Here is a 14813-nt window from a genome sequence, read left to right as displayed (position 1 = left end):
ACATTATGACGTTCCGCTGGCCACACATTTATGTGTTTCAAATGCTCGGTATTTCACATATGGAACGCAGTTCAGCTAAAGCAGATTACCGACTTTCACATTATTTTTTACCGAGAAAAGTTTGACCCAATATAACACGTATTTACACGGCCGCAAGTCTTGCACGTTTTACATTCGCAGCGTTTTCCAGTTGCTTGTATGCAGGATTTAATGAAATTTATTTGCCCGTGAGAGTGTGTTCAATGTTTTCAAAAAGCGTGTTCAACGAGTCGGCCTTTATCTATAACAAGTTGTCTCACAATAGAAAAAGAGCGACGCGTGTTTCAATAATAACGCGTTTTCGAAAGTTCGAACAGCTCTTGCTGTGAAGCAACAAATTTAAAACATGTTTTCAACGAAAAGTGTAACATACGAATACGGCACTTCTGACTTTTGCACCAACGTTTCTGTCCCAGGGGATCATTCTTAACCTCTTCTTTTATAACATCCAGTTAGTTTCGAGATGAAAATTTTCAACTGAATTCAATAAATCTAAATGTTATTTATATATCTCCCATGTAAATGAAATATTACTGTACTTACAAATTCTTTTCTACTTCTTCCAAATTATTAACGATAAAATAGTTCTATCAAGCAGTTCAAATCAGTTTTTGTTTCAAGATAATAATGCGATCTGCCTCGCATAACCAAAGAGTGTTTACACATTGAAATCACATTGAAAATTCGAGAAATAGTAAAAAAATTAATTGTTCAAAGCTGAAAACACTTCGCCGCTAAGAGTAAAGGGAGAATCTCATTTTTTTTTTAAAAAGAATGGATTTATTACAATTTTTTGTAGAAAAAGATTGAATGTTTTTTTATAATTGAAAAATTTTGCATATATTTTTATTATAGTTTTATTAAGTTTCTTGAATTTTTTCAGTCGTATTTATTCAGAAATATAATTTCTACAGCTCATAGATCAAACTGACTTACTTACTTACTTACTTATTTGACGGTTGACATGATTATAAGAATAGTATTGGATTTATCAACTTAATATCTTATATTAATATTTCATATATATATATATATTACATTATAAATAACTTTTGTTTTTATTCATTCATTGTTCAGTCGTCGTTGTAAAAACATGTTATAAAAATTACGTGCCTTACATAAAATAAATATGTTAATATAGAATGCAGAATATATATTCACGTTACTTTCTAACCCTACAAAATCTGCATAAGAAATAACCACACAAATAAATACTCTTAATTTAATTTTACGAACCGACAGATTAGCACTTTTGGGGAGTATAACGGAGAAATCCGTTCGCTCTGCTTAATACTCAAAGGTTTAATGATTTTCTACAGAGTGATACATTTCAAAGCAATCTAATCTACATAACACAATAAAACTTGTAACGCGTGCAACACGCCTTCGAAAATTTTGGAAGATAAACGCTCCGAAGTGCGTGGCACTTAATTCTAAGGCAAGGGGTTAACATAGGCATGCGAGTTTCTCGCGGAGAAAAGAATCACGTTCGCGAATAGCTCAAGGAACCGTCAATGAAGACGGCGATAAAAATTTTATTAGAGCATAACCGGCAAATATCTTTCGGCAAATGTATTCCCTAAGAGATAACCGGCGATCCGTTCTTTTCGCGAATCTTCTTTGAATAAAAATCACTTAGGGGACTCGATGCCTCGCCGATAGTGCGCGCGGAAATTTTTATCGTTAGGTCGAGAAGTTTTTTCTTTATAGAACTCGAATGAATGACGCGGAAAGATGCATGCGCCGCGATTTCTGAAATAGTTACCCGGTGAGAATGACGTTCCGAGGAAGTAAAGATAAGCAGCGAGCACTTAGAAATATGAAGACGACGATGATACTAAAAAGGCAGTAAGATAAAACCCAGACGAGACATTGAACGGTTGGAGAGGTTAAACATTTTGACGGGGGACTCCATAGTTCGAATTTCATGCTGACACCGACAGTAGTGCACGATTTTCGTCTTGTTTAAGGCATGTGGAGTTATCTGGTTTCGAACTTTTTTATTATGCTAACTATTATCACTAAAAGAACATAACTGCAATCTTTTCCAATAACTTCAATTGAACTTATTCAACAGACTTTGATTACTGGACTAATGTATAGTTAAATATTCATGGGTTCATTTAGTTTTATACTACGAGTAATTAATTGATGTCTATTAGCTGACTGTTTATTATAAGTAGACTGTAGTGGTGCACAATGTTCATCGTGTTCCCAGAATATGGTGTTACCTGCTTTTGAAGTTTTTTATTGCGTTGACTATTATCACTTAGCCAACTGCCTAAAAGAACATAACTGTAACCTTTTCCAATAACTTTAATTTAACTTATTCAACAGATTTTATTAAAAATTGTGTTTGACAAAAGCAAGAAAAGTATTTGTTGAATTGAAAGTATCCCTACTTCAAGACGTACTTATTTTATTATTTAATTGTTTACTTATTTTTATTATTACAAAAGACAAAATAAAATAAATAGCAATACGTTGTTAAGGGAAAAATAGGAGATCTACCCATTCGATTGGCTAAGTATTAAGGTATTAGATTTAATAACGATGTCGGGTTATGTAAATAACAATAATATTAAAATAAATTGTTATGATGAATTGTTAAAATGAATTGTTAGGATGAATTATCTTTTCAAATATAGAATAAGTCCTAGCTATTAACCATTTGTCCTACGATTTACCGTTAATAATTTATTGGAAAAAGACAAGAATTTGACAGTTACACTTTGTCAACGTTTACTCTAAACATTAAAAATTGAGAATAGACAGGTAATATTTCGTTTATATGAAAAATAAATAACGCTCAGATTTGACGAATTCGATTGAAAATTTTCATTGCGAGTTTGCATCGGTATTGTAGGAGAAGGGGTTAATAGATCATTCTTAATGGTTTCCGATATTTTTAAAATGTCAATTCTTCATCAATCCTTTTTAATGCCTCGTTACTATGTAAATCAATAGAAAGTTTGAATTACTAAAGGTTTACTTATATAAATAAAAAATTTAGAAATATTATACAATCATTCAGTTTCAATTACACAGTGTCATTACTTACAGGATGCATCAAAAACGTGTTCGGTGCGAATTTCGATGAAGTTGCTCAAGTGGAGAAGCCAAGTGCAGGTAAAATCTGAAACAAAAATGTATTTAGCACAAACATATGTAATATAAAGTTGTATAATCATATATAATATCATTTAAAACATATGTAATATAGTATCGCACTAAAAAGTGGTTATTAACCCCTTGTCTTACGATTCATGTTTTGATTATAATCGATACACGCACTTATTTTATTCAATATGCAATGAATAATGTATTGACAAAAAGAAACAAATTCTAGGCATTTTTACGCCAATGTCTACTCTATGTTATAATAAAACATAACAGAAGAATAATATTTCATTTGAATTGAAAGGAATCGAATAATATTTATGTTTGATAAATCCTGTACAAAATCTTTATCACGAACCTGACATGTTATTATAACGCAAGGTGTTAACCGTACGAACTTATTTAATTATCCAATAATAAAGATATACAAAAACCATCATATTATGTCTCAATAAGAAAGAACTGTCAAATATAGCAAGAATACTAAAATGATCACCTTGATCAATGTTACGAGTTGAAGGATTAATCCATACTACTTGGATCATTGAAGACAGACCTTACTACTTATATTATAGACTGTAGACTTTATACTACTCGTCCTATAAATCAGGAACTTTACAATATCCCCCTGACCAAGGACAAACCGTAAAGTACATGTCTGCTCGTGGACGGACCGTGTAGGTACTGGATGCCTGATTAATGGTACTATCTACACTACTTGTCGGACAAACAGCGGTACCTACACCAGTTGCCTGACAAATCACGGGATTTACGCCACTATAGCAGCAACCAACGAGAATCGACTAAATTGCACCGGTTTAGTTCTACTTATTCGATTACTGACGACCTTAATCTACATAATTGATTAATGGAAGTTTTATTCAGATTATCTGACCATGAATAATTCCATCCGCTTTATCTGATCGAACGATACCTCTTATCGCGTGTTTGTCTGATGCTTGGCTTTACACAATTCAACATGTTTAACTTATATAACTATCAGGAGAATGTTAGCACTCATGTATTTATTTTAAATGCTAATATGAGATACACACTGTTGTAAAAACATTACTTTTAGGTGAATGTTAATATAGTATTAAAATCCATGACGAGGAAAATACATTTCTTTTAATTTTAACTTTTGTAAATTACAATAGCAAACATTTTATTTTACACAAAAATCACTTATTTAACATGGAGCAGCATCATTTTTATATATTCATTATCAGGTAAACATTGTAAATGTGGACAATAAATATTAACCTCATTGTGAAAACCGCTTTATATATTGCTATAACGCACAACGAAATATTATTAAAACAACACACGCGCGCACACACACACACAAATGGTTGGTATAAACTATTCTCGAGATATTAATTATAATTGTTTACGATTGTTAGAAAAATGTGTACGTATCAATATATATCGACGTATTTAATATATTGTATTCCATTTTGTTTGGGAAACGATTTTGTTATTATATTACCCTCATATTTTACAAATCTTGCAGTTTGTTTAAATTGCGTCTTGTGTATTAAATAAAAGTATTATTTATTAAAAACTCAACAATGACGTAATATAAACAGAAAATAAGTAAAATTTGTTAACGCAAAATTATACGTTTCTAATTCCCTTTTCGTTTATTTGCTTATTTGTGTCTTTTGTGTTAGTCATTGATCAGATATTGAATTTTATAGTTGACATTCCAACTGCAAACGTATTACAGGGTGAACGTCCCGGAAGGCTTTACTCGGTTAAGCTTTATACATTTCAGTGGTTCTGAAACTGGTCGATTTGTTGCACCTGTGGCAATTAAGGGCTCTGAGCCTTAAATGAATTGATGCTCTAACGCTTAATCGTGTAACTCGATGTATAAGTTTATCTAACAAGACTTGCTACTAAAATTTCTTAGTCAGTTTGTGTAAAAGACACAAGTTGATAGTGTTCCAGACATGGTTTCATGTGCACTACACGAATATCTTTGAAAAATGTGGGTCTCTATTATAACATTTTTAACTGATTTCCACAGCATTTGTTAACATCACCTAACTCATGCAGCTCAGAAATGAATTCTTAAGAATTAAAATATCATAAAAAATAACGTGGTTGAAAATAAATATTCATATTACTTTTTTCCGTTCCTATTCTTATATTCCTAGAACGCTATTATTTCTAAGTTTCCATATGGATAAAGATATTTGCAGCGAACCATTAAGAAATTAATTTTCACATTCATTTCTTCACAAATATTACAATTCTGATAAATTTACCAGCTTTTTTTCTTTCATATATTTACTATTACAAAATAAACTCTGATTAGTAACTATATGGGTATCTTAAATGTATTTGACAGAGTTCGATAAAGTATTTTAAATTATATATTGTATATGTACATTGTGATATCATAAGGAAGAAGATTCTCATTTATTTTCGAATACATTGTTCCTTTCAGGTACATCTTTAATTTAAATTAATCTTTATTGCTTTTTCGATACTCACAGCTACTTCACCGCCATCAAATAATCTCAATTAACTATGCCGTAATATCGACAAAAACTGAAGTGCCCAATTAAATCTAAAGCGCCTTGTTGGCGGTTCTATCACGTGATAATCACCTTTCTCCTGAATAATATCCGGAAATAATTGCTGCAATTAAAGCCATTTGTCGACACATATTAGTTTCGAGACGCATCACATAATTAAATATAATTAATCAAAATAAAGAACATATACTTTTAACATATTTTATTGTTTTATCATTTATACGATTTTTTAAACAATAAGAATAAAATAATATAAATGAAAGAAAAGATCTCAGTAAATCAAAGTGTACATTGTACGCATTGCGTACGTAATATGGTAGTGTTTGATATAAACTGTATTTTACAGTATTCTTGATTTTATCAAACGTAGTATATACTATGAATTTAAATTAAAAAAAGCGTTGAACAAACATAACTGGTTTAAAGCTTCACAAAAGAGTTATGACTAGACTGCGGATTTTTATGCATTTATGTGAAACTTGAAAATGTAAAATTGCACAGAATCCACGCTACACGATAAAACACATAAAACATCCAATGTGTAGTGCTTTTCGTAGTCTCTTTTAGGAAAAACTATTTTCCATTTTTCTGATTGTGTTCCCAAAAATTGAATTTACATAAAGCTCTGCAGTCCAGTTATAACAAAAATCACTTTAATAAACTTCTGATACACGTTTGATATTGTTTAACACTATTTTTACCAAGACACCTTCGCCTTTAGTTGCAAATAACTATAAAATAATTTTATCTCGATTTAATTAGATAATTATAAAAGAAAATACAAAATTGTAAGATACTACTATAAAATCAAAATGATTAATTTAAAAACTTCTTTTATACCTTTGATAAAAATACCGTTAAAAGTCATTTTACAAAGGGAAACAAAATGACGTTTTCAGTCATAAACGTGACTACAGAAATTGATTGATGGGACAATGTCCCGAAATATTTAAAAAACCTTTCATCCGATATAACACTACTCCATTTGATTCTGCAGTTTTAACAGTCTTATAACGCAGTATTTCGAATTCTATATTTTCCATTGATTCACCTTGTAGCGATTTTCTAAATCGTTCTACTTGCCCGATACACGCTACAAAATACCGCAAATAAAAATGATATGTTTTTTATCCACTGTCCAGTTTCGTTTATCCCTATTATTTACGTGTCAAAGTGACCTGGTTTAAGCTGTTTCATTTAGTGCCTGGTTTTTTCGAGCGATCTCGCGCGTTAAGCGGCGTCTCCCTGTATATCATTTTTACGAGGTTCCATTAGTCCGCCATCCATCCGAGAGAGGATCCATTGGGATAGCTTTCAGAAACATTTCACTGTAACGTCTGTTTACTGTAATCCTTTTCCGAAAGTTCTTTAGCTGGTCTTGACCCGGGGCGGCATTGCTTTTCGTTTCACCGGTCACCGACAGCCATTCCGCTGTTACAACCGCAACGCCAGGAAATAAACACAGGGACTGATGCACGCCGGGCACCGCGGCGCATCCCGTGCACCCCTGGAAACGATCTAGGGCGCAGCGAATAAATTTCAGGCGAAACGTAAACCGTTACCGGCCAAGTTCGTGCCACCTTTCCGAGCCCGCGGCTGTATTTTACGCGAATTGGTAATGCCATTCTGAAATGTGCGGCTGAAATGTGGCTGTTTCCACTGTCTTCTGGCGGCCACGACCAAATTCGCTTGAATGTATGAGAGGCTTAAATAACTTGAGGTTATTTATAATTAGACAGCGAATTATGTATGTACGTTTGTTAAGTGTTTGAGAATGCCTACTTCGTTGCCCATTGTAACTTTCATTTGAAACATTTTTGATCTTAATGGAAGAAAGATTTCGAGATTTGTTTTGTCTTTGTAAACTTACCAAAAATAATATTGCGCCGAGAATAGTGAGTTGTATTTATATATTTGTGTTCTTTGGCGAATTTTATTGAAATGAATCTATTTCTGCTTGTTCCTTTGGTCTGTGATGGATTCTTAATATTACTTTATTGTAAGATTAACTTACTCCAAACTATTTTTATAATAAACTTTAGTACTGCATTATTATATTTTTATCTTGTTATCTTGTTATCTCGTGATCTTGTTATATTGTTGTATTATTATATTATTATATTACTACATTACTACATTATTATTGTTAATTACTTAGTTGATTGTTTTATAATAAATATCACATTTCTTTCTTGATAATAATGGTTTTCGCATTATTATAAATATTATATATGTCTTATAATATGCAGTACAGAACAAACTGCAAACAAATACAAATTGTATTAAGACGTAATACAAATTTTGTTGATTTTTATTTCATGTAACGCAGTCAATAATACGAGAAATCGATTTCTATTGAATTGGACAATATTGGAAAGCGAAGTATCAACAGTTTCGTAGACAAGAATACTTGTTAAATACAATAATCGCTCTTCATTGTACTTCACTCCTTATACGAAATGTAAATACCAAAGTGTGCATTGTATGTGTACTTATAGCTACATCGACAACTCGAGTGAAGAAAAGTGGAAGAAATGACCGAAGAAATTCTTTTCAACTTGTGTTACAGAGATGAAAGTACAGTGTGACAATGAGAAACTTTTGTTCTTCGAACTCTTTCGGCTACGTCGCGTATTAACTACAAAGCACAACATTTTTACCGGTTTTCAAATCTTGAAGTATGAAATCGTTACAAACTTGGCTGTAAAATATAAACACAAATACTTATAACGTTACATATATCTAAGAAGAAATACACTGGAGTTAATATTTAAAAATATTTCTTAACGTTTATGATGTTATTTGAAGACTTTCTTTAATGTTTAATATTATATTCCATTTAACACATATTTTTAACATTTGAATCTGTTCAAAATGGTGCTCGTGATACTAATTATTTCTAACAGTATGTATAATATTTCTAAGAACATAAAATATATCTGTATAAATATAAAAATATTTTTGTTAATTTTTGTGCGAATCAAAAATACAACGATAAAGAAAATGTTCATTCAAAGTAGAGGAATGGAAACTTATATTTTTTGATAAATGCAATTTTTTATTTAAAAGACACATTTTGTTCTTAAAAAATTGTAACGATTATCAAAAAAGTTTTACATCAAATAATAAATAGAAGGACACGAAGTCAATAGAAAGGAAATAAAGGGAAAAAACGAGACGAAGAGAATTCAGAAAGCAATGTGGTTGAATGTTATTAAACCTATGCAGGAGAAGTATCATTTAATTGTTAGTATAAAATAAATAGAAGTACAAGACACGAACATGTGCTGAAAATGGTGAACAGTATTGGAGTTTAAGTTGTCCAAATATTGCTTTAAATTCAATCTACCATGGATAACGAGAATTAGCTTCCAGAGAAACCCAACGTGAGTTCAATTGAGCATAAAGCAGTACAATACACTTGAAAGTTTTACTTTAAAATGTCCCTGCCAGAATGAAATCTTATCGCACAGTTGAACAACCGTGCAATGTAACATTTTCCAAATATGTGCGATCGTTAACAAAAATAACAGTGAAACTTGTTTATAGAAAATTTGTTAGACAATCCAGTATGTTATGCAATATGTATTTAACATTTGTGAGACATGAAAATAATAAATGAAAACCTAGTTGAAAGAATGCATTAATTAAATAAAGTTCATTTAAAACAACGTTCGTTTTATCAATAATTCTTCATCAATTTAAAACTTTATTCAACGGATAATAAAGCAGTAGTGACGAAGTTTAAACAGAGAATTGGCTTTTGAGTCATCGTAATCTTGTGGCCGATAAGTTGCCAGTCTAATGAAGTTACAAAGTACACACGTACTTTGCTTGCTAAGTTATGAGACGAACACACAATGTGTGAACGGAATCTAACTAAATTCCCTGGTAGGATGGATTAACGTCTCTGGAGATTTCGGGAACCAAAGTACAGGAAGTTAGATTACAGAATGAGGATCTACGTCCTAAAGAAACCACGAACATCCTTCAAATATTTATAATTACGCACGTTTACATTCTCTTGCAAAATTCAATACGTAATACAGAATCTAGAATATTTCTGAAAAAACACTTTATAGAATTATAAAAAAAGGAGCAAAAACATGAATAATATTCACACACAAATATAATATGTTTACACATAGGGCATGAATGAACTCGCATGGAAAATAGCATTTTATTGTAATTCACCGTGTGTTTTAAAAAAAATTTAATTTAAATTTCTGTATGTATAACATTTAGCGGAATTTGAATGATTTATCTGTTTATTATTCAGCAATTTTACTCATTGCAAGCATAATTGTATGGATATCAGATAATTCCTCATAAATTTATTCGAGAGAAGAAGTTTGTATTAAAAACTGGTAATGAAAATATTCAATTTACTTTCTCATGTTACAATTTGCAATTTCTATAAATTTTGTATCACCTTTATAAAGAGTTTTCAGCTAACACCATCGCGTTAAATATTTCACTTGTTCTTCATAGTAAAAAATGTGGATGCAAAACATAACATAATTTAATTATTCTTTAAAAATAAAACACCTGGTCATGGAAATATTTTCTTTTCCAAGTCAAAGCACGTTTTTCTTCAACATTTTTTTCTATTATTAAAGACAGGTGTAGTACTTAAGATAAATTTTGTGTACCATCTCCACATTACCCATGTAATATGTATCTTAAATCTAAACAGAAAACAATTTATAAACATATTTAGGTAAGACAAAATGTAAAGAAAGTTTGTGATTAGAAAAATACGATAAAATTGAAAAGCGTCAATAAATTAGTACAATACAACTCATGATCAAACAAATGACTGTATGCAGTGGTATATTTGGCACGAGTAACTGGTTAAGCAAGTAGTGCTCGATCATCGCTAATGGTACAGGTGTAATAGAGTCTCATTGATCATGTATATTCAGTAGAAGCTGAGTCGGTGGTCAGACAAATAGAACAAAGCTGGTCATTAATTAAACAAGGAAAATAACGTTGGTAACTCCCGAGCAAGTAAAACATTCTGTAATTTGACAGAAGAAGTAGAACATCCAATATTTGGACTAACATGTAGAATGTGCACGCGCCTGGTCGGCCAAGTGAAATGCTTCTTCATTTCTTCATGTACACCAGTCGGCAGAAGTATTCAATTTAGTTTATTTTAAATAATTATTTATTATTTAAGTACTTATACATTTATTTATTCTAATAAATATTCATTTTTAATTGAATTATTTAATTCACCACTCTATTTTTTAGCATAAACATATTTCATTTAAATTAAACACTATTACCTCATAAAACAAATTTCAACAGAATTTCTCACACATTAAATAAATATAAATACAGTGTTCTATTTACGAATAATAATTATTTTCTGGGAATTTCCGAAACCTCGTCATGCAGTGTGATTCATTCAGCCGTGCTACCTCAATTTACTTGTAAATATCACATAACAAAATATTTCAGACGAAGATTTCAATCATTCAATTTGGTATCAACCTAGACCTAACCCAAATCATATCAACCGTATTTTCGTCAACCCTAATTTCAGCACGTAATGTCAAATAACTTTTGCCTCGAACATTTTTTTACTCAAGAAATAAATTTTAGTGACACGATTAAACGATTCACCCTGTCTATGAGAATTTATTATCCACAACATTATCCAACATGCAGTTACAGAGACATTACGTATGAAGTTACAATCAGACTACGATATCAGAAATGTTACATCCTATAACCTGTCCAGAGGATAATTTCTGTCGGATTCTGGAAGTTTCAAGTGTAGCAATTCATGGGATTATGGTTGTATTAATCCCTTGCGGAGCATCGCGCCCTTAATGCTGCATATTAGACATTGCTGTACCTATCGAGTCGATAGGTCAGTCTTGTTAACCAAATTCAAAACCCAGATAACATTTGGCTTGCAACAACGTCAAGCGTAATCTAGATTTATGAATAGGCTTTGAAACTACAACATCAAACGAATTTGAACGTTTGCAGATCTGATAACAAATGATAGAACCTCAACAAGCCACTGTCGAACCATTGTTTTTACTACTGTAAAATTATTATACCGGAGGAGACATCGTTTTGTGACACAATTCAAAGAGTTTGTTTTTCTAATTTGTATGGTGTGATCACAAAATGATGAATTGTTTATGCCTGGAATTGCGAATATAATGCCATCACTCACAAAAATCAAAATTTTCTTGTTACATTACAATATGTATATACTTTCCACATAAACATCTATAAGAACCTAAGCTAATATTTAAGCAGAAAAATGAGTAAAACAGTGGTATTTCTTAGATAGATTAATTAAACTGTTTGAAAAACATAAATTTTCGCTGTATATAATATTCTCCTTGTAATAAGTCTGTGATTCAGTGAAGAAACAGTTATTTAATGAAATGCAGGCAAGTGATAATGAATCTAAATTTCTCTCGAGGTGAGCAACATTGATCACCATCAATTCGCTCACTTAATTTGATAAATATCTCCTTTCATTAAAATGAAATTTAGTTCAAAATTAATTAGACACTTTCACAATTACGTAACATTACAATAATACACGCCAATCTATCGTCGTAAAATGAATTGCGTATCAAGTATATAAATTATCTAGCGAAACTGTAAATGAAAATTTGTAAAAAATTCAATTCACAAGATATTAATATCTGAATATTTTCAATATTTGAATTCTGTAAAATATTTCCCGATCACTGTCTTATTGGTTAAATATGTATGATATTATTTGTAGAAATTTATTTCGTAGTGAAACCTGTAACAATGCTATTTAGAACTATATTTGGAAGACTACAGCCACCAGTCGACACTTTTCCAAATATTATAACCAGCTGTAACAAAGGTTTCGTTTAAGTTTGGTTCAATTTGCACAAGAATCCCAGTTGTCACCTTTCAGAACTTCTGTTAATCGTTTCCTAGTCCTACGCGAATTGTAGAATGCGCGAGTACGGCAACACAATGTGGTTTAACTAGTATGTAGTTTGGAATTGTATGTAAAACTTCTCTTACTTATTGTCTACAAAGAGAAATCGTGATATGTACTGTAGAAGTTGCTCGCAACCGAGTATAAACTCGGCCAGCAAAACTGCAAACTGTGTAAAAGTAGTAAAAATAATGAAAATCGTATTTCCAAGATTTATGAAAGAAATAATAAAGTCGGTACAATTAATGCTCTCGAAAATTGTAGAAAAGTCATCAAATTATTAGCATTACATTATATTGAACGCAATGTTTGTTGAAACACTTTCCACTTTTACAAACAAAATGAACGCTATTGTATAAACAATATTTAATTAAACCTTTCAACCTCAGAGGAAATTAGAAGAGTAATTACAAATCCATTAATCACAAGTGGTTTTTTTGTGCAAGAGTACACTATACACTAATTGGGAATTTTGTTGTAATTCTGATTTGTTAAACAATTTTCAGTACTAATAATTCACTACTTGTTAACATTTTTAAAGATTCTTTTAGGCAAAAAAATTTGTTGGATAAAAAAATGAAACTCAGAAATTTAATTATTTTTAATATGATATAAATTTGTAACGCTGATGGCAGGCAATATACCGGAATATTCAGAGAATATTAATGGGATGCAGGAGTAAGGAAAAAAAATAGATATTGGCAGTATTTTCTCTTTTACAATTCATAATTATTAAAAATATTCTGAGTTTCATCAGTTTTAAAAATAAATATTAATTTACAAAATCGATAGCATCGTACACATTCTACTCGATAAATATCAGACAAGACCATTTGGCGTACACCAGATTGAACAAGAACATCCAATCGAAAGGTCATGAATATTCATTAGTATTTAAGAAAATTCATTTTAGATTAAAATTAATTTTGTAATAGTAATTAATTTATTGCAATTTTAATGTACGTATACAGACGGACATTGGAGTATTCTTAAATTTGAATCTTTAAAGATAAATGATCAATAATTTATAAAACATCAATAATGAAATAAAATAGTATATATTGCATAAGGATTGTTACAATTAACACAGTTGGAAATTTCAAAATTTCTTTATCGACTAATTCCTAACATCAATCATTCACATATCTTTCACTTTACTCATTTCAACCTTTAGCATCTTTTACACTAATCTGATTCATATTAATTTGTAAAGTTGATTTACATGTTTACTTTAAATTGATTTTGGTACTTCGATCAATTATTTTACGTTATTAAATAAAAGAATATTAACGTTCAAACTACAAACGAACAAACATTCATCTAAATTTTCTGATTACATCCACCTGTATAAAACTATCATCTTATTTTGAACTATTTGGTGCTATATTGTAATTGATTGCATTTTCTCTAATATAAATCAAACCTTTAATACTCATTAACACATTGTCTTTCGAATAAACACTCATTAAAACTCCTATACAGTCGAAGCAGTTTTCAATAAATAAATTTTTATGTTTATATAAACTGTAACCGGATTCGGGTGACGTGGCAGTCAAAGTGTCATCACAGATATTTATTGTTCAATTAAGAATTATGTTAAGAACATTAGCATTTTTAAAGTGTTGCAATTTCTATGGACATTGCTGTACTTTCTATTGTCAAATATACCGAACTAGAACAATTCCATTTTAAGTTTACGGTGATCACATATCGAACGATATCAATTCCTGAGCAGCAGAGAACCAATCTCTCGTCACAAATACAATTCGGCTGAATGTCCTGAACAGTAATTGAAGTTCAATTTCGGGGTGGCCGCGTTCCGCTCGTACCACCAACTCATTGCAATTAAATTTTCCTCGACAATCCGGCATTTACTTTTTCCTCGGCGCCAGACACATACGCTTCGTCAAGCGGCGATATTGCAAGTGTAACCGCGATTCTCTTTTGCGAGAATAACAGGCTGACCTAGAACACTGATTGACGCGATGAAGAAGTGGAGAAAAGCAAGATGTCGTTCCAACAGGGAGTTTTACCTTCCCGTACAAAATTTCGTTTAAAAATTGACACGGACTGTTTTTTCCATGAGGAAACGATTAAGCCAATTAGATCTACAACATGACAATTTATTATCGATGACTAAACGCAAACATCGTGTA

The 14813-nt window shown here is 31.0% G+C and overlaps 1 protein-coding gene across 8 annotated transcripts in view; it reads right to left on the bottom strand.

Moving 5' to 3' along the window:
• The window catches only part of Nmdar2 (glutamate ionotropic receptor NMDA type subunit 2), a 466012-nt gene that overhangs the window by 368170 nt on the left and 83029 nt on the right, over positions 1-14813 (bottom strand). For all 8 annotated transcript variants that reach the window (XM_076369021.1, XM_076369016.1, XM_076369024.1 and 5 more), the window contains one exon: positions 3101-3175. The gene's annotated coding sequence lies outside the window, so the exon portion shown is untranslated. The remainder of the gene's footprint in view (positions 1-3100; positions 3176-14813) is intronic.

The sequence above is a fragment of the Nomia melanderi genome, chromosome 7 (assembly GCF_051020985.1).
Source record: "Nomia melanderi isolate GNS246 chromosome 7, iyNomMela1, whole genome shotgun sequence".
Taxonomy (NCBI): domain Eukaryota; kingdom Metazoa; phylum Arthropoda; class Insecta; order Hymenoptera; family Halictidae; genus Nomia; species Nomia melanderi.
The sequence above is the reverse complement of the archived record's forward strand: the minus strand, read 5'-3'. Positions and strand labels throughout refer to the sequence as shown.